This window comes from Felis catus, chromosome C2 (genome assembly GCF_018350175.1).
Source record: "Felis catus isolate Fca126 chromosome C2, F.catus_Fca126_mat1.0, whole genome shotgun sequence".
NCBI lineage: Eukaryota > Metazoa > Chordata > Mammalia > Carnivora > Felidae > Felis > Felis catus.
In genome coordinates, this window is record NC_058376.1 from 150,120,602 (window position 1) to 150,141,669 (window position 21,068).

The following is a 21,068-nucleotide window of genomic DNA, read 5'->3' on the forward strand; positions in this document are numbered from 1 at the left end:
TAGGTCATCCAATCAGAAGGTGAAAGAGATAAACCGATAAACAAGCACATATTAGAAGGGGGACTCTGGGGCACGTATCTCTGTGAACTTCCCCTAAATGCACGAGAAAACCAGTCCTGACCTTTATTAGGGAAGCGGGGAGTGAGGGCTTGGGGTCTGACATGCATTTTAAAGGATGACTTTAAAAGGCTGCCCCTGGGAGAATGAACTGAAGGAAGGAGAGTGAATGTGGAGGGCCCAGTGGGTAGCCCTCTGCCCCAACCCCGGCAACAGTTATTACTGCTTGCTCTGAGTTTACTGGGAGTAGAATTTTGCTTTAAGCAAAACAAAGCAATGGGAAAGCAACTATAAATAAATGTCATCTTCCCCCAACCTCCCGGGTAACATCTTCTAGTATATGTTCTGAAAAGGCAAGTGTCCCCGGTTGTCCAGCCAGCCACGGGCTCTTCCATGCCCACTGGTCACCCCTGAGACCCTGGCAGCCAGCTCCTCTCTGGGATACTGCTGTCCCCAGGCCCCCCGCAGAGAGACAGGTCAGGTAACCACTTCTGTCGAGACTGCTCCACTCCCAATTCCTTAACTCCACCAGCCCTGGCTTATCAAAGTTTCAGCCTCCTCCTTACCTAGCCTCTGATTTCCAGGTGGGACCTACCCATGTAAAGAGATCCACTCTGGAGTTATTCACCGATGGCTGTGTAGATATCCAGCCAGACAATGATATCAGGACAACAAGGCACACAGCTCCGCCCTCTCACGAGGGGGCAAGAGGTGGGTCTCATAACACATGTATAACTGTCTCTGGCATGTAAAATGCTGGAGGGAACTCCTTTCGGCCTCCCCAACACTTCTCAATGACTCTCAAATATAATGTGCCTGGGAAACATGTGGAATGTTTCGTGAAATGTATATTCCTAGGAAGTAGATGATACCGTCAAATGGAATGATTAGGGAGTGCTGAATAAAGGAACTATTCACAAAGTGGAGGTAAGGTTAAACAGACTAACAACGGTACAAGAGTAGGACCTGTTGCCATCTGGAGATCCCCAGCTCAAGCGAAGGGAACCAGGAGGGAGGAGTTGTTCAAGAATCACGACTAAAGGGAGGTATGGCCTTGAGTAGAGGACCAGGGGAGGGAACCAGGGGAATAAGCACCTCGACCTCACTCTGCTCTGGACCTCTGGATTTCTCACTGGTGTCCTGCATTGGCCAGAGAGCAAGGAGCCATCGGCACACCCATGCCAGCCATGTGCCTGCAGGGATCCCAGGTTCTGCCTAGGTTGGAGAAGTTGGAGAGCAGATATGAAGAGACAGACAGAAAATATCCAGCCTATACTGCGTACACAACATATACAGAGCAGGAGTGAGGGCCAACCTGATAACTATTGGATTGCCTGTTAAATTCCAGACACCATACTTTAATGACAACATTGGCACATTGGCGGGGAACGAGATAAGGGTGATAAGGGTGCCAGGAAGTTAAGTCATTTTAAAGATAATGCTATAATAATAGAAAAATTCAGTCTGAAGCCAACAAGATTTGGGAGGGATAGCTGGTAGCTATCTGGTTTAACTGGTTTGAACCACTTCACAAATATATGCCAATCTCTTTACTTTTTCTAATTAGTTACTTGAGTATACATAAACCTTATTTAGAGTCGGTTCAGTGTATCCCTCTTGAGGTTTTCCATTCATCCAAACTGGATTATCCAAGAATCCCAGGGGGTTACTCAGTCACAAAGGAAACAACTTGGACCAATGCCGGGTGACGGAACTGGAATCTGGGTCCCATGACAACAGCTATTTCTTTCTCACTGCCACGGACTTTGGCTGTTGAAGCTGAGACAGAGACCAATCCTCAGACACTCGTGCCCAGGAAAAGTCTCTCCCGCAGGTAGAAATGAGTCAGCTGGCCTCAAGAGTGCCCAGGCAGGACTCATTCCAGCACCTACTACCTTCTAGACTATCGTAAAGAAAAAAGCCTTTTTCCCTACCCTCTTACGTTCGGTACCTGGGGATCCGCAAATTGAACCGACAAAAGATGGATTAGCAAGACATTTTTATTCACGTATGTACATGGGAGTTCAGAGAAAAAATGTGACTCGCAGAATGTGGGGCTTATGTACCATCTCAGTAGGAGATGAGGGGCAGAGGGGCATCTTGAGAGAACAAAAGACTTCTTAGAAGAGGTGGGGGGACAGAAAAGACACTTACGGAAAAACAACTTTTTGGAAAGGGAAACGGACCCTTAGAATAGATGGGAATATGACAGTTTGGTGACAATGACTTCTTGGTTGTGGTGCCAGCTGCTCACAAGGTTGTGGGGGGTGGGGGCGGGTATTGATGACAAATGGGTTTTGTGAAGAGGCTCAGCGTGGCAGATAAGAGATTACAGGAAATCAAAAGCTTCGAACTCAAAATAACTCCGATGCCAAAGTGGCAGGCTCTGGGGTGGCTAGTCCCCTTCAAGATTCAGAACTACCGTCCTGATTTCTTCTCCTTCCCCACCCACCCATCCAACTCCCAAGGGGTAAAGCTGATTTGTTTGTAGGCCTTTAAAAAACAGCACATTTTGAAAAAACGCTTCTTCCTTGACAGCTGAGGTGGCTTTGCCTACACCTGGCCTTCTGTGAAAGCTGCCCTCGGAGGTACCAAGGTAGCTTTCTAATCCAGCCACACGGTGACCTGGAGGCGTCCAGGTCGGCTCCTTCCACTAAGAAGACAAAAGCCAAGAGTTGGCCCTAGCGGGTGCCCTAATGGTGAGCCAGCCCTCCGCAGAGCTACTCAACATTTTGAACAGAATGACAATGAGGGCCAACATATTTGGGGGGGGGGGGGGCTACAGGGACAGAAGGCTCAAGAAGCGAACGAGCAACAAATTTCTAGTTCAATACTAGGAAGAAATGTATAAGGATGAAAGCTGTTCCAAGAAAACTGGGCCCAGTGTGCTTGGGAATTTTGCATATCACGACGGTTGCAAACCAAAAGGGAGAAATGGATTATTGGACAAATGGTGTCGGGGGAAACTGCGCATTTTTTTCTACATAATCTCTACACTCAACATGGGGCTTGAACCCACAACCCTGAGATCGAGAGTCACAAGCTCCATGGACTGAGCCAGCCAGGTGCCCCGAAAATGGCCAATTTTGAGAGGGGAATAAATATTAGTTCCAGTCCAGGCTTCACAATGAACAAAATTTCAGATGAGTTAAACACATAGTAAATATCTTTTAAAGAATGTAAAAATATATATTAAAATATAAGAGATAGTTAAATTTTTTCAGAACAGAGGAGTCCCTGCAAATAAAAACAACAAAATATTTTAGAGGGACACAACTGCATAAAATTTAAAATATTCATTAAAACCAACAATAACAAAAAGATAAATTATAAATTGGGAAAGAAATATAAAAATAAACATAAAAATATAAATGTTATTTTAAGTCATAAAAAGTTCTTTATTTATTTTTAAAGATTTTTAAAGCTTATTTTATATTTGAGAGAGAGAGAGAGAGAGACACACACACGGGGGGGGGGGGGGAGGGGCAAAGAGAGAGGGTGACAGACGATCCCGAAGCAGGTTCAGAGTTGTCAGGACAGAGCCGGATGTGGGGTTCGAACCTACAAACCATGAGATAATGACCGGAGCTGACTGAGCTACCCAGGTGCCCCAAGTCATAAAAAGTTCTCAGAAGTTAGTTTTAAAAACATTGTCACACCCGTAGAGGGGGGGAAAATGAGCAAAGAAGTGTAGAATTAAATCACAAAAGAGTGACTATAAGTGGCCATTATAAGCATATGATAAAAGCATTCAATGCCTCTATATCAGAGAAATAGAAAACAAAGCAACGGGCGATGTCGCTTTTCAATTATAAAGATGACAGGTTTTTTTAAATGATAAAGTGGGCGACGTTTCACTGAAAGAGGGCCTCTTATAAGAAAAAAGAAAATGGGGGGTTGTGGTTTTGCAGTGACAAACTGCATCCCCAGAAGAGATTAAGGAGAAGCTGGCTACCAATGCTTGGAGAAGGGGTGATGAAAATTCTAGACTGGAGGGGAGGTTGGGGCTGAGTGCTACACTCCCGTCTGCTTCTCTGGGTTTTCGGTGCTGTGTCTCAGGCCTAGAGTTCCACACAGCTGGCCTAACAGCACAGACATTCCAGAAAAGCAGAATCTCCAGGACCTTACTTGCCCTATTTCTCCATAAATGCATCGGGCGCTTGTAGGTAGAAACTGGATTAGACACTGTCCTCAAAGCACTAGCAGATGGGTGGGAACGCCGATGATCGAATTCAGGACAAGACCAGTTGTCCGAGGGAACATGACGCAGTATGAGCCCCGCCTCCCCCCAGATTTTTAAGTTGACCTGTGTTCTGTCCGGCCAACTCTTTTGTGAGCCAGAAGTCAGCCCAGCACAAGGGCGATCACCTTAGTTAAGAAGCAGATACTGTTGCAAATCAGAACCCGGTAACTAGCAGGTTCGTTGTCGAAAGTATTGATCCTTAATTATTGATCTTCTCTGAAAAATAAAACGAGTCTCACTCTCTCCCCACTCTCTCCCCACCCTCTCCCTCTCTGTCTCTCTGTCAATGTGCACTGATATCTATCACATACCCGGGTAGGAATGTCAGAGGAAATGTTCAAAATGGGTGCAAACTTCTTATTGATTCTGCTCTAGGCCATCACTGAGCTCATGGCGACTGCTATGATTCACTATGATGCTCATCCCCAACATGGTAACTCTCCTCCTCCATCTCAAGGTCAACTTCACCCTTTGCATCTAAAAATATTACCATTTTTGGGGCGCCTGGGTGGCTCAGTCGGTTAGGCAGCCGACTTCGGCTCAGGTCATGATCTCGCGGTCCGTGAGTTCCAGCCCCGCGTCGGGCTCTGTGCTGACAGCTCAGAGCCTGGAGCCTGTTTCAGATTCTGTGTCTCCCTCTCTCTGCCCCTCCCCTGTTCATGCTCTGTCTCTCCCTGTCTCAAAAATAAATAAAACGTTAAAAAAATTTTTTTAAATAAAAATATTACCATTTTAAACGTCTGAGAAACAAGAAACCTTTGCTATTGCATAGATACCAGTCCCTGTAGAATCCCCCCCCCAAGAGGCAAGGGACACTTTTCACTGAGCTCCATGACAATCCAAACCTCTCTGATGGTGGGTAGATGAATGCTCTGGCTATTCCTTGTGGGGGGCAGGGAGTGGGGGGGGGGGTGATGTGTCCTCTAGGGGCCCCCTTGAGGAGCTCTCTTTCTTTTTCACACGCTGAGTCCTAGGCTCACTCAGTCTCTAAACCTTGTCAAGCTGCAGAACCCAGGAACCCCATGCAACAGAGCCACTCTGCAGAGCTACCCAACTTCTCACTGAATGAAGACCCAGCTAACACCTTCAAGAAGCCCTAAATACCGAAACCATTATGATGTCACAGATCTCAACTGAAGATATTAAGCAACAGAATGCATGTTAGGGGATTCAATGAAGTTCTGACTTTCTCATGGGACATCTTTGATTTTTAAATTAAAAAAAAGAAAGAGCCCAAATGTCCATCGCCTGATGAATGGCTAAAGAAGATAAATATGTATAATGGGATATCACTCAGCAATCAAAGAGAATGAAATCTTGCCATTTGCAACTACATGGATGGAACTGGAGTGTATTATGCTAAGTGAAATGAGCCAGAGAAAGACAAATATCGTATGACTCCACTCACACGAGGAATTTACGATACAAAACAGATGAACATAAGGGAAGGGAAGCAAAAATAATATTAAAACAGGAAGGAGGACAAACCATAAGAGACTTAAATAAGAGAACCAACTGAGCGTGGCTGGAGGGGTTTGGGGGTGGGGGGATGGGCTAAATGGGTGACGGGCATTAAGGAGGGCACTTGTTGGGATGAGCACTGGGTGTTGTATGTAGGTGATGAATCACTGGACTCTACTCCTGAAATCATTATTGCACTACGTACTAACTAACTTGGATATAAATTATGAAACAAATAAATACATTTTTAATCAACATTTTCTAACATTAAAACATTCTATTAAGCCATTCTTATTATTAAATCATCCGTATGTTTTTGGATTAGAATCCATTGGTTATGGTATATTTTTCTATCAATGTGCTCTTGGATTTATTTAGGATTTTTTGCATCAGTATAAGTGAGATTGAGTGGTGACTTTTTTTGTGCAGTTTTGTGGAGACTGTATTAATATTATGCTTGCTTCATGAAAAGAACTTGAAGGCTTTACTTCTCTTTCAGTGCTTGAAACAGTTTAAATGACAGTAGAATGATTTATCCTTGAAAGATTTAGGAGAATTTCTCTTGAAACCATCCAAACCTGGGCTGCTCTTTGACAACTTTCTCCATTTCTTTTACAGTACCTAGTGTATTAAGATTTTCTATCTTCCAAAGTCAATTTTGGTAAAGGGTGCTAGAACATAATCCATTTTATCTAAGTGTTCAGATACCTCTACAAAGAGTTGAATAAAGCACTCTCTCGTGATTCTTTCATTTCCTCTATAACTTTTATTTTTCCTCTAGCATTTTTAAAAAAATTTTGTGTATTATTGCACTCTCTCTCTCTTTTTTCTAGATGAAGATAGCTAATGCATTAACTCTTTCATTAGTGTACTCGGAGAATCAGAATTTGGATGCATTTAATTCATTTTGTAACTTTCTACTTCGTAATTCATAATCTCTCCTCTGGCATTATCTCTTCCTCCCACTTTTCTTAGTTTATTTTGTTGTTGTTGTTGTTGTTTTCAAACCAGGTTAGATACTTAATTCCTTTACTTTAATTCTTTCTCCTCATTACTCATATTTAAGGAGAGAACTTTTCTCTCAATGTCGCTTAAATGATGATATGCAATATTTTTACTTCTGCTTTTCTTTAGATTTTCTAAATCTTCAAACAGGAAAGAAATACTGATTTTATGATGCCACCGTCAAAATTATTTTTTTAATTATACTATACATTTCCATGCCATTATTCCTACCTTCGGGCTTGCCTCTTCTGAAAGTAAAAAGTCCTTCTCCAAAGCTACCGGCGGGCAGCGGCATGAAACTCTCTCTTCCTCTCTCTACTCCCTCCCCAGGAACCCAGCTCCTTCTCCCTCTGTGCCTCCCCCTCCCCTCCCTTCCCCTTCCCTCCGGCCCTCTCTTCCTCTCTGCCCCCCTCCAGTATATTTTACTGAAAGAGGAAATGCAATTGGCCCAGAGCCTGACCTGGGAATGAACTGGTTATGTGAGGACCTGTTTCTGCTCAAACTTTGTCCGCTATACCGGGGTATCCAGTATATTCGCTCTTTCCTCTTGTTATCTATGATTCGGCTAGAATCATAAAACCCCAGCCACTTTCACTCTAGAAAATCAATTCATGCAGTCACCGATTCCGTGAATATTTGTTGAGCACTTATCACAGCCCTATGCTGAGCATCAAGGACCCAGTAACGAGCAGGGACAGGGCTTCTCCCTCACCAAGTTAAGGTCCAGAGGGGCTCCAGCAGGGGCTCTGAGATTTCTTACTTGGGCTCTCTGATTGTTTGGAGGGTGGGCTAGTGGTGCTTATAAGGAGATGAGGCCCCCTGCCACCACCAGGGAAGCCACCCTTGGCACATACTGTCCCTGCACAACCCTGTGGTTTTAATAGATGGGGTACAAGACGCTGTGGGGGCAGATAGGAGATGCATTTCACCTAACCTGTGACGGGAAGGCTTCAGGAGGAAGTGACGTGTAAGAGGAGGCTTGAAGGATGATTAACAGCGAGCTACCGAGGTGATGGGAAAGGACGATGCAGGTGCAAAAGGCTCAGAGGGAAAGAGGTAGGTGGGCGAGGAATGAAGGGCTGTGGCTGATGTAACCACGGGAAGGTCTCCAGCAAGCCGTCTCTTGAAAGGAGTAAAGGGAGTGCATTGGGCTGGTGGTCGTGGGTGGGAAAGGAAGGGAGGGAGGGAGGAAGGGAGAGGAAACAGACTCAAGGAGAATGAAGGAGAATGCCCCTTGAGTGGTGAAACCATGCCTCATATTCAGAAAAAGGAGATGAAAACAACGCGAGGAGAAGACAGGGAAGGTGGAACGACACGCGCCAAATCATGACACCTCCTGTTTGCGGAGACATCCCAGTGGCTGGCCAAGCGGTCCAAGCCGGCCTGGCAGACCCCGGGGATTTTCCAGGAGCCCCGAAAACTGGAGGCAGGGCGGCTGAGGTTGGAGGGATTTTTCCACCTCCTCCTTTCCTCCATCTGACTCAGCTAAGGCTGAAAGTAGCCTCTGAGCAACTGGCTTGGCCGGAATTCACGTTTCTGCCACGGCTGGTGGAGGAGGACCCGAGGCTACTGCCAAATTGAGAAGAAAATTAATTGTGATCGCCAAGGTTCTGGCCCGACCAGCTGGTCTCCGGGGACGGTCGTGCTGTCGGCGAGCTGGTCTGGGCTGTACACGTCGGCCTGGCCTTTGGGGAGAGTCAGATAGCCCCGTAGGGGGCCGGAGGGCCATGCATTCCACAGGGAAAGAGGGTAGCTATTCAAACACTCAAGTGCCCCAGGACTTCAGTTCCCAGTGATGAACTTGAACTCCAGCTCTGGGCCCGGAGGGGAGTGGAGAACAGCAGCCAGGCTGAGAGGGGTGTGTGAGGAATAGCCGAGGGCAAGCTGGGGGGTGGGGGGCAAGGGGGGGCGCAGTGTTTCCAAAAGTGTGTGCACGCTGGAGATGAACACCGTGATTTTCAGGAAGCAAGGATTAAAAAGTAAAATAATTATGTGGGGCTCCTGGGTGGCTCAGTCGGTTAAGCATCCGACTCCTGATTTCAGCTCAGGTCATGATCTCCCAGTTTGTGAGATCGAGCCCCACATCGGGCTCCCAGCCCACAGTGTGAAGCTGCCTTGGGATTCCCTCCCTCCTTCTCTCTCTGCCTCTCCCCCATGCTCTCTCTCTCTCAAAATAAATAAACTTTAAGAAAAAGTAAAACAGTGTGTGTTGATTTTAATGCATGTTTAGAAAACTTCACATGTAAATTCCAGAACTTCATTTGTTTGGGATTAGGCTAAAGTAGGCACTCAGTTTAGAATGCGCGGCAGTTTAAAGAAAAATACTAAGTCCTAGTGCAGATGTGACACAAACAAGGCAAGCCTCGTGAGGATAAAGCCCAGATGACTGACGTCCGGAAACGCAAGTTCAGGAGACAGAATGATAACTCTGTCCCAGGGGCTGTCTCAGGCAGTGGACATCAGTGATGAGAACAAGCAGGACGCGTCTCTGCCTTCAAATAGCTGACGTGTTGGTGGGGGGCAACAGGCAGTAAATGTGGCAACAAGGAAACCAATACCCAGTACCAAGGAACGCGCAGAGGACGGAACGGGGCTGGAGGGAGGGAGGCTGGGAAGGGTGCATCTTCAGGGAGTGGGGAGGCCTCTGACCAAGGGATGATTCCACCGGAACTTAAATGGCAAGAAGACAGCCAGGGGGGACAGTGAGTGTGGCCCTCACGCCCAGAAGGAGAGCCCGCGTGAAGGTAAACGGGGTTGAGCGGAAAGAGGTCACAGGGAAGAGAAACAAAAATGTCCTCATACCTATTATATGCCATAGGTAAGATAAATAATATATTATTCTACTAAATGCACCCAGTGGTTGGTGTGATCAGCGTTACTATCAACCCTGATGGCAAATGACAAAAGTCAGAACTGATGGCTTAATTAAGCAACCCATCCAGGGTGCACAACCAGGTGGGATTCAAACTCAGGAGTACCCGTGGCAACCCCAAGGCCTAAGAACAAAGTGCACACCATTGTGCCATTCGCCGAGGCTGTTGGGGGCTGTCCCTGCAGGTCAGGAGATCACAGGTTATTCCCTAGCAGACCCCAAATGCACAGAGGCCACGGCCCTGCTCATCCTGTGAAGTATGCATCTCCTTATTGGCCTCTCCTCCTCCTATAACACCTGTCAGGGTCCCTGGCAACCTGTCACCGGCACAAGTGCAGCCAAGGTCCCAGGTTCCACCAAAGAGTCCGCAAAGAGCCAAGTGGGAGTGCCTGGGCAGCTCAGTCGGTTAAGCATCCAATTCTCGACTTCTGCTCAGGTCGTGATCTCACAGTCGTGAGGTGAAGCCCCACATGGGGCTCTGCGGTGGGTGTGGAACCTGCTTAAGATTCTCTCTCTCCCTCTCCTTCTGCCCCTCCCCTGCTCACTCGCTCTTTAAAAAAAAAAAAAAAAAAAAAATGAGTCGAGTGGCTCCTGATAGATCAATCCAGACATGGGCCCTGACTGAGGATAAATTAGCCGCAGCCATGAAAAAACAATTGGAAGGAGGGACAATGTAGTCTATTTAACCCCTCCCGGCCTCAGTCCCCCCATGGAAAATGAGGGAACAAGAATGGTCCTTGATTTGGTGGGGGCTCAAACCTGACCCTGTCCTTCCAGCTGTGACCCTTGGGCCAGCCCCTTCCCTGCTTTGAGCCTCACACCCCTCACCAGGTTCTGAGCAGCAAGGAGGGAGGTGTAAACCAAAGGGCACATGGAAGTTATGGGCAAAGAGCCCTGTGGAGGTGGGTGGCTGTTCTTCCAGAATCTAATTTTATTTGACTCCCATGGTTTCTCCAGCCACCGTGACATTTTGGCAACAGGAGTGGTTCAGGAGTGGGGCTCTGGGGCCAGACGGCTGTGTTGAATCCTGGCTCCGCTAATCCCCAGCAGGGGGATCTCAGCCAGTAGCTCAACCTGCGTGCTCCCCACTGTCCTCACCCGTAAGTGGGTCGGTAATAGAACCATCTCAGCGGTCACGGTGAGGAGTCAGTGAGTTAGTACGCGTAAAGGCTTCAGGCTGTTCCCAGTAATAATCCCTGCCCTCAGAAGATGCTACTCTTGTGGGGCGCAGGCGGGAATAATGACCAGGGAGGCATCTAGGGTGCAGGGAATAGGCTGTTTCCTGATTTGGGTGCTAGTTTCACAGGTGTATTCTGTATATAAAAGCTCGTCAACCCGTGTGCAGAAGATACATGCACTTTCTCTGTATCACAGCTCAAAAAGGCGTCTTGTTTTAATTAATGCTTGGGAATGAGCAAGATTCCTAGGAAAACTCCTGACTTTCAAAGTCTATGGAATTGCTGGGGTTTAAGCCACATGTCCAAGGGAGATACCAGCCACTGCTACCCAGGTAATGTCTGGGTTAGAGGTAGAATAAGTAGAAAACTGCACTAAGGAGTAGATGGGATGTGAAGATAGGCCAGGGCTGGCACATAGGAAGCAGGGAAGGGGGTGGCATCCAGACAGCCAGGAAGGCAGTGGGACCCCTTAGGCTGGATGGCAGGGGTGTGGCTGTGGATTCTTCTCCCCCACCCTCAGGAATCCTTTGTGACTGTTCCATGGCTCTGTGACATAGGCTTGGAACTCTCTGGAACACAGCACACACCTCAGGGCCCATTGCCAGAGGTAGCAGTGAGCTTCCGGCCTCAGATGCTGGATGGCCATCTTCTTTCTGAGGAGCCAGGGGCTGACTGAGGAGGAGGCTGAGAGCCACTTGGTGAATCCACCAGGAAATGGCTTATTAAAGGTTCTAAGAGAGACCAGAAAACTAGAAAATGTCTGAGAGGCACACTGGGCAGGAAGACGGAGCCAGCCAGCCAGGGTCCTTTCTGAGTCAGTTGTGAGTGGTTCTTGGATGGCTGCCTAGTCTACATTGCATTGCCCCTCCTAGGAAGTTCCATATGGCTTGGAAACCACTGGGCACATTTCACATAACCTGAATAACTCTTAGATTATCATCTTCCTCATTCAGGAGCTTAGTAGGTCTTAGATGCTCATATTTTAAGTTTTTTTGTGGCAGAGGCCAGGTTCTCCTCTCAAGATCCTTGAATCCATTAAAGCATTTAAGCTGAGAGATGCCGAGCCTGGCCTCTCCTGTTTACTTTTCCCTCCCCAGGCACCCGTGTTCCAGGGTGGGGCTCCACAGTCAAGATTACCAAGAAGTCCAGGGAAACAAAGTCATCATGCTTAAGAGTCCTCTCTCTGCCCTAGCACCTGTGAGTGAGTGTGGAAGTCCAGAGGACCTTGAGATCCCTCTTTGATAGTGACCATGGATGGGCTCACACAGGGCCCTTATATCGATGAAGACGGCAGACAGACCTTTCAGCCCCTCGCACCCAACATGGAAGCAATGTGGCACAGTGAGGCTGTGGATGTAGCCTAGAGCTGACTTATAGGTGGAGTGATGGCAGGAAATGAGCCAAGGGATGGGGTGACCAAACCATCCCGGCTTGCCTAGGAGGGAGGGGTTTCCCGGGACACTGGCCTTCCTGTGCTACAATCAGGAAAGTCCGAGGCAAACCCTGACGAGATGGTCATCCTACCAATAGATGAGGGCAAATTGTTTCCTGAGCCTCTAGCCACAGAATAGCAATGCCCCCGAGGCAGAGAATAGAGGGAATAGAATGTCCTGAGGGAAGAGAGGTCCGAATGGAAGAAGCTCACCAGAGAAATAGAGCATCTTCTCTGAGGATGCTGGAAATTCATTTAGGAATCCCTTATTAAGGGGTTGAAGATTTCAGGGAAATAGTCAAGTTTGAAGGGTCCCCACGTCCTGGCCTAAACCAGTAGACTACCACAGAGACAGTGAATTGGGAAGCTCCCCAAAGTGAAATGGATCAGGATGGTCTAAGGTCTGCTATAACTGAGAGATATCCTTAAAGAGCAGATTTCTGGTCCCTTAAAGCTCAAAGAAAGAGCCACAGTGTCAGCCTCAAGACAATCCCATTGACAGGTCTTTTGCCTCAGCTTGGCTTCTAAGGTCTCATAGTTCTGTGCCCAAAGTATTATATATCTACAATGGCTTCTTCAATTTAACCTGCAAAGATGTCCTATGTTTTAAAATACATATTTACGGGGCGCCTGGGTGGCGCAGTTGGTTAAGCGTCCGACTTCAGCCAGGTCACGATCTCGCGGCCTGTGAGTTCGAGCCCCGCGTCGGGCTCTGGGCTGATGGCTCAGAGCCTGGAGCCTGTTTCCGATTCTGTGTCTCCCTCTCTCTCTGCCCCTCCCCCGTTCATGCTCTGTCTCTCTCTGTCCCAAAAATAAATAAACGTTGAAAAAAAATTCTTTAAAAATAAAATACATATTTGGGGGGCACCTGGGTGGCTCAGTCAGTTAAGTGTCTAACTCTTGATCCTGGCTCAGGTCACGATACCATGGTTTGTGAGGTCGAGTCCCACATTGTCAGGCTCTGCACCGACCGTGTGGAGCCTGCTTGGGATTCTCCCTCTCCCTCTCCCTCTGCCCCTCCCCACTCGTTCTCTCTCTCTCAAAATAAACATTAAAAGTGACATAAAATACTTATTTTTTCAATTTCCTTCCTCCCACATTAACACCAAGAATGAATACTATAGACCTTGTCCATTTTTGCCCACTGAATAAGTGTCAGGGTATGGATACGTAGATACACAGATTTTTTTTTTTTTTTCCTTTTCACACGTTAGATGTCGTATCAGTCATCGTCCGTTTGGGAAAAGAGAAACAACACTCTTAACAGAGAATTTGACATAAATAATTGGGTAAACGTATTGGAAGCCCGAAAAAGTCAGGGGAAAGACAAAAGTAGCAAACGCTGGCAAGGCTGGGGACAAGCCTGGGGACACAAGGCTGGGGACACAAAGGGCAAGGAGGTCACACGGACAGGGCACAGACTACAGAGCAAGGCTCATTGCATAGGTGGTGTGGACATCTCAGGAGCTTGGAGAAAGGGTCTCCAAGCGATGGACCGTAAGCACAGAGAAGAAACCCTTGCCCGGATGCCGGGGGGGACTAAGGTGTGCAACGAGGTTGGCTCAGGGAGGAAAGAATCCGGGAAAAGGAACCAACTGTGCTGTTCCTCGGATGACAGTGGGAGAAACAAGAGATGTAAAAGAAAGAAAAGGTCCCTCCCCCTCCCCACCCTCCTCCTTCCAGTGCTTCTGGCAGAAGCTAACAGGGAGCCAGCTAGTAGAGGAACGCAGTCCACAGAATTCCAGCCCCGGCTTCACCAGCAGAGCAGTGTGGATTCAGAGCTCACACAGTACATGGGCCAAGTCGAGACTCTCAATTTTTATTAACCAAATTTCTTTGAATTTCCCATTACATCCAGCCTCCATTTTTCTTCAATGTAGTAACACGTTGATTGGTAGGAGTCTTCTATACATTGTGATAATCCTTGCGTATCTTTTCTGTGGCACACCGGTCCTCAACCGTAGCTTCAGAGTTGAATGACCTGAGTTCCGTGCCATGTTAATTAAATGAGAAACTCTACACGTGCCTGGGTACAGGTACTTTTTGAAACTGTCCTCTTAAAAACTGAGAAGTAACTGAGGGCGGATGGGGGGTGGGAGGGAGGGGGGGGTGGGTGATGGGCATAGAGGAGGGCACCTGTTGGGATGAGCCCTGGGTGCTGTATGGAAACCGATTTGACAATAAATTTCGTATTAAAAAAATAAAAATAAAAATAAATCAAAAAACAAACAAATAAATAAAACTATCCGGGTGATCTCCCAATGCCACCAATAAGAAGGATCCAGGAGCTCCCAGAGAGAGCATCCCTGTTTCCTTCAGCACCTTAAGTACTTGCTCCTTAGAGGACCTCACCCTTCTGTGCATCCTCTTAAGTGGAAATACAACCTACATGTTCTTCTTTCCTTCCGGTCTGCTCCCTACCTATGCACACAAAGTTACCCGGACACAGATGGCAATAAGGCAAGGGGCAAAAGGACACAGTGCCAACCTCTCCCTGAGCCAGCCAGTGCTGTCCCTTAACCAAGCACTCACAGGCAAAACAATAAACTCTTCAGAAATCAATAAAGACCTATGTTAATATATATACCTTGTTCTTGAAGGGAAAAACATCAATACTGTTAAAATGTCAGTTTAATCCCAAAGCGATCTGCAGATTCAATACCATCTCAACAAACTTCTGGCAGGTTTTTCTTCGGAAATGATGTTTCCTAAGGCTGCTGTAACAAATCGCCGCTAAAGCTGGTGGCTTGAAACAACGAAAAGGTAATCTCTCCCAGTTCTAGAGGCCAGAAGTCTGAAATCGGGATCACTGGGCCCAAACCAAGGTGTGGGCAGGATCTCTCTCCCTTTAGAGGCTCAAGGGGAGAATCTGTTCCTTGCTTCTCAGCTTCTGGTGGCTACCGGTGTTCCCTGGCTTGTGGCCACACCACACCAATCTTGAAGGCTACCCTCTTGAAATCCCTCTTCACATCACCTTTTCTTTGTGCAGTCAAATCTCTCTGCCTCTCTCATATATGGAAACATGTGACTGCATTTAGGACCCACCTGGATAATCCAGGATAACTTCCCCATCTCAAGATCCTTAATTTTTTCCAGATAAAGTAATAATCATTGGATCTTAATCACAGAGATTGAGACATGGATATCTTCTGGGGGCAATTTTTCCACCCACCACAGAAACTGACATGCGGGTCCTAAACATATGTGGAAATGCAAAGGAGTAAGAATAGCCAAAGCAATTTTGAAAAAGAATGAACCTGGAAGATGCATAATAACATATATGGAGCACTATTGTGAAGTTACAATGAGGTATTGGAACAAAGATTTAAAAATAGACTGTCTGGGAAGGGGTCTCGCAATAGGCTTACACACATATGATCGAGTGATTCATTCCATTCAGTGGGAAAAGAATTACCTTCCAATAAATGTTGCTGAATAAGTTGGCGAACCACAAAACCCCTAACTCACATTACACTCAAAAGTGTCTTAAGATGGTTCACAGACCCAAATAGGAAAGCAACAATGATAAATATCCTAGAGGGAACATAGCAATTTATCTTTTCCATATGACATTTGCGATCTTGGGTAAGTGAAGATTTCTTAAACGGACACGTGCAAAAGTCAAAAAAAAAAGTGAACCAAGCATTCAAGACGCTAGAAAAATAGTAACAAAAAATCAGTAGCAGCCTTGATTTGAAAATAAAGAACTAGCTGTTTCAAAATACTAACACCATTAATAAAAACCATTCACAAAGCAGATGGGAGGTTGATGGATGGCTGATGGAAATGCAGGTGCTCCACTCCCTGGCCCTGGCCTCACTGCCACCTTTCCGTTCAGTTAGTGTCCCACCCCTTGGCAACAGGACTCCTGAAGGGCAGGTGAAGGTCACAGGAAACCCAGAGTCACCTGCCAAGCCAGAGAGCGTCTTTATACATACAGATGTGTACAAATCTCAACCCCGCACCAGTGTTTATAGAGGAGACTTTCCAAACGAGCCAAGTGGGGCCCGGCCACTCCCAGCTGGGGGTTCTTCCCTGAGAAGACAAGGGCTGGAGCTCATGCTAAAGAAATAGTTACATGTGAAATTAAAGAACTGAGATGGGAAAAGCAGCAAAAGCTATAATGAATTACCTCCTAGCTTATAAAACGATGTCAGGATTTCTTGAGGAAAAAACTGATCAAAGAAACTGGAAACATGTTCTAGAGACCACGATAACTAGCAAGAGGGGCCTCGACCCCCGAGCAGGCCCCGACACAACCATACGCAGGTCACCTATATGCTAGAAGCCCGGGTGAACTTGGATAGGAACGTTCTAGATGTCCTCCAGTAGAATGTATCCTTTGTGAGGCTCTTGTGGAAAACAACATTTCAGGGCTCTGGAATATTTTGCTTATACAATTCAAGACAAAAGAGAGGAAGAAAGTCCCCACAGTTTGCCAAAAATGCTTCCATTCCCTCGGAGAATTTTATCTGGAGCCTCCTCAAGGAAAGCAGCAGAGACGAAAAGCACCAAATATGCAACTCCTCCTGCACGGGTCATAAGAGTCAAACTCGTGTCCACAAAAAGCCAAGGACTCCAAAAATTCCACCTCAGATGACTGAAGTAACACAAGAGTTGCATAAAGAAGAATAAAGGTGGCAGGAGCAAGGAGGGATACTTAGAAAAACGGGAGAAGAAATGGACCGTCCAGAACCCGGTCAAGATGAGGCTTAGGCTAAGCAAAGACACAGCCTAGACTCTGAAATCTCAAACAAACACAACATAATCCACATATAAATAGGAGGGCGCTTCTACGTCTGAACATAGTGCGGTTGGAGAAAATCCTAGCACTGAAAATCCTGGAAATGTAAGTACAACTTTCCGTGATGTCGTCCCATGGCAGCGTGCCAAAATATTTAGCCAGAGTTGAGTAAGAGGGAAAAGCCAGTGCACAGTTTAGCCCCCCAAAACAAAATTAGGTCGACTTCTAAAGATTCGGCCAATTCTTTGGGACTTCTGTGGGAGATGCTCTGTTGTTTTGGGGTTTTGATTTGGATGACCAAGTAATATTTAATCAAGTCTTTGAATGGATGTAAATATATATGCTAAAAAAAAGTAAACAGGATCAAGGAACTCTGGGAGAGGGAGGGGAAGTCAGAAGGGAGAAGACCTGGAATAAACATCACCCATTGCCTGAAAGTCAAGGACCAGAGCTTATGCTGGAGCTTAGGGAAACACTGAGTCCACAGAGCCTGGTGTTGCAAGCATGATGCATAAAAGTGATCCATAAGGGCGTTGGAAGAGAATGTTAAATCTTTCATCTTTGTTTATTTTTGTCCCCCCCCACACACAAAAAAAGGCAGAAATTATGATTTTAAACTACCGACTATGTGGATTGACACTGGGGCCTTCCCTCGGAGAGCCCTGTGTCACGGGGGCTCTGTGGTTAGATTCCTTCATAATGCAAGGAGGTCACCAGCAGAACCATTCGATCATTTGCACTGTCCTGCAATGTGGCCCGTTCAATGGGTAGACAGAGTGTATTGTATAGTTTAAAATACTTGTAAAATAGTGCAAACCATGGCACTCACTTAAAACATCACTGCAAAGAGAGTTAGTGAGGAAAATTGTAAATATGGGAGCACCCGGCTGGCTTAGTCGGTAGAGCATGTGACTTTTGATCTTGGGGTTGTGAGCTCAAAGCCCCATGCTGGGTGTAGAAATGACTTGAAAATAAAATATTAAAAAAAAAGAAGGCAAAGAAAGAAACTCTAAGTCTGGAAATAACAAGTGAACAAGAAAATGTCCTAGCAGAAACCTCTCCTGGACTGTCGTATGTGACAGCTACAAGCTCTGCGTGGCTATTGAGCACTTGAAATATTGCTTAGTGTGAACGAGGAAATGAAGTTTACATTTTATTTCATTTTAATTAATTTAAATTTGTATTTAAAACCTGGTACTCTGTGGATCCTGAGAAACTGAACAGAAACCCAAGGGGGAGGGGAAAAAAAAAAAAGAGGTTAGAGTGGGAGAGAGCCAAAGCATAAGAGACTCTTAAAAACTGAGAACAAACTGAGGGTTGGTGGGGGGTGGGAAGGAGGGGAGGGTGGGCGATGGGTATCGAGGAGGGCACCTGTTGGGATGAGCACTGGGCGTTGTAGGGAAACCAATTTGACAATAAACTTCATATATTGAAAAAAAAAAAAAAAAGAAGTCTCTCTAGTTTCCCACCAATAAAAATATGATATCTGTGGCTCAAAAAAAATTTAAAAAAAACAAACCTGGTACTCAATTCCATTACTGGAAAACTTTTAATTTTTTTTTTAATGTTTATTTATTTTGAGAGAGAGAGACAGAGCACAAGCAGGGGAGGGGCAGAGACAGAGGGAGACACAGAATCCGAAGCAGACTCCACAGAGCCCAATGCAGGGCTCGAACCCACGAGCTGTGAGTTCCAAGACCCGAGCCGAAGTCGGATGCTTAACCGACGGAGCCACGCAGGCACTCCTTACGTATGCTTGAAATGACGAGTATGAAGCTATTCTGGCCAACTCGCATCCGTATTGAAATACGGATCAGCAGCTTCCAATGAGTTTTTAGCAGTGGATGAAGATGTGCTGTTAATGTAAAATACACACTGGGCTTCAAAGACAGGGTCTGAAGAATAGAAAGTATTTCATTAATCATCTTTAGATTATGTGTTGAAGTGGTAATATATGTAATACACAGGGGTTAAAAATATGTATCGCTAAAATTAATTTCACCTTTTAAAAACTGTTCCAATGTGGCTCTAAGACAATATAAAATTCCATGAGTGACTCACATGAAGTTCCCACTGGACAGACTTGGTTAAGATGATGTGCATTTTCCTGAACGAGAAATCCCGGACCAGGCCCCTCGAGGATCTTGGAAAATGTTCAACGTTGTCTACTCGCTTTGAAGTTCTTTGTTTGGTAACAAAGTCACCAACCAGAAAAGAGAAGAAAGAAAAACCAACACGGGCAGACAAAGTGCAGGGGTCATTTACTCGGTGCCAGACGCGGGGCTCCCAAGGCCATCATTCAAATGGCAAAGCCCTTCAAACTTTCAAAGACAATGGAATGACTCTCACCCCACCGCCGCCCTCCCCACCTCCCAGAGCTATTACGAAGCTAAGTGAGAAGCTATCTGTAGAAACACTGCGACATCTGCCCAAGGCCTGAGTAGAATAGCAGCCAAGTACGCACTTTTCCACACGTTCTGTAATCATCACCGCACTCAGTGGGTAGACGATTATCTCCATCTAATAGAAAACCATGGCACGCTGAGGCTGTGTCTCTAGCTCAGGTCACGTAGCTAACATACAATGGCACCTAGACAGCCACTCGGAACTATCAGGGAGTTCACGGACACTGATGAGGTGGACGAGGGATCTCACTATCCGGCAACAATTCTCAAATGAGACACGGAGGCTGGAGGTCTCTCTGCCCCTCTGATCTGCAGGTGGCCCTTCCTGGTCCTTGGAGGGTAGACATTCTCTGTGGGAGCAATAGATTCCATGACAGCTGGGAACGGGGAGAGAAACTTCTCGAACGTACTAGGTCTTTCCAGATCTTTTCTGGAAGGAGGCTGGTTCTTGAAAGCCGGGACCTCATTCTTGAGCTAGCTCTGCACGCTCAGGTATGCACCTCAACATGGCCAATGCTCATTTGTCCAAAGCAACAGTTGACTCTCCAGGGCTGATTGAACCTCCAGCCGAGAAGCTGCCCTCATTCCCACAGCCCACAGCCCTCCGGCCGAATTCCTATTACCTCCAGCCCCGACTGCCTGTTTTTTCCCTTCTCAGTCATTACCAGAGGCAGGCCTGGCATGGGTGGTAGAGAAGGACAGCATTCACTTCCAGCCATTGGTGGTGGTGCACAGGGCCCGCCCCAAGCCGTGGCTTCCAGGCCTGGACTTCTCTTTTGAAAGGTGGTAGTTTGACTTGGAATGAGGTGCGCCTGCACCTGCCAAGTTCAACACACAGTGGAGACAAACACAGCTCTATCCCTGAGAGGCCCCGCCTAAGGCAAGGCCCAGACAGGGCAGTTCAAATGGCGAACAGGGCGAGGGGGAGGCCCAGGCTCCAGAGCCGCTGGATAGAAGTGGGGAAATAGTGATTGGAGGGCTGAGTGGCTGAAAAACAAGGAGGCAGCGGTTGACTTTCCGCTGTTGCCTGCCTCTCTTCTCCAGTTAGCTACTTTCCCTTTGGCTTAAAGTAACCCTGTAAGGTTGATTTGATGTCTTGTGTTGTCCTTTGAACTGGTCCTCCTCAGGGAGGGTTTCCTGAGTTTCCGGGAGCTGGCAGGGCCTCAGAACAAAGCAAGCTCTGCCACACCCAGTCCCTTCCTCACGGGGCACAGGCCAGCACCCTGGGCTACAGCTCAGCCAAGGACCTCCTCTCCTCCGCTGGCTTTCACCCCTTCTCTGCCACCATTCACGGGGGTGGAGGGGAGAGGCTGGGTGGTTGGAGGGGAGCACCAAGGTTAAAAGAGATTCAGCCCGAATCAGCGACAGCCCTGGAATGCAGAAGAAAGTGCTAGCCCTGAGTTGTGTGACCTGGGAGAAAGGCAGGAGAGAGCAGATCATATACCACTTCTAGATGGCTCCTACCCCCCCAGGATGAGTCAATTGCTCTGGCTTCCTTGAAGAGCTGTTTCAAGGTCTCCAAATGAGCTGATTTGAGGAGTTTTGTTTTGTTTTGTTTTGTTCTTAACATTTATTTATTTTTGAGAGAGAAAGAGTGAGCACAAGCAGGGGAGGAGCAGAGAGAGAGAGGGAGACACAGAATCCAAAGCAGGCTCCAGGCCCTGAGCTGTC

The 21,068-nt window shown here is 46.8% G+C and overlaps 1 long non-coding RNA gene across 7 annotated transcripts in view; it reads right to left on the reverse strand.

Moving 5' to 3' along the window:
• Positions 1 to 18,610: 18,610 nt before the first annotated feature.
• LOC109491582 overlaps positions 18,611 to 21,068 on the reverse strand; it is an 89,378-nt gene continuing 86,920 nt past the window's right edge. For 5 of the 7 annotated variants that reach the window (XR_006585639.1, XR_006585640.1, XR_006585638.1 and 2 more), the window contains 2 exons: positions 19,054 to 19,174; positions 18,611 to 18,887 (listed from right to left, as the gene is read on the reverse strand). This is a non-coding gene — a long non-coding RNA (uncharacterized LOC109491582). The remainder of the gene's footprint in view (positions 18,888 to 19,053; positions 19,175 to 21,068) is intronic. The other 2 variants (XR_006585643.1, XR_006585641.1) reach the window with 1 other exon arrangement.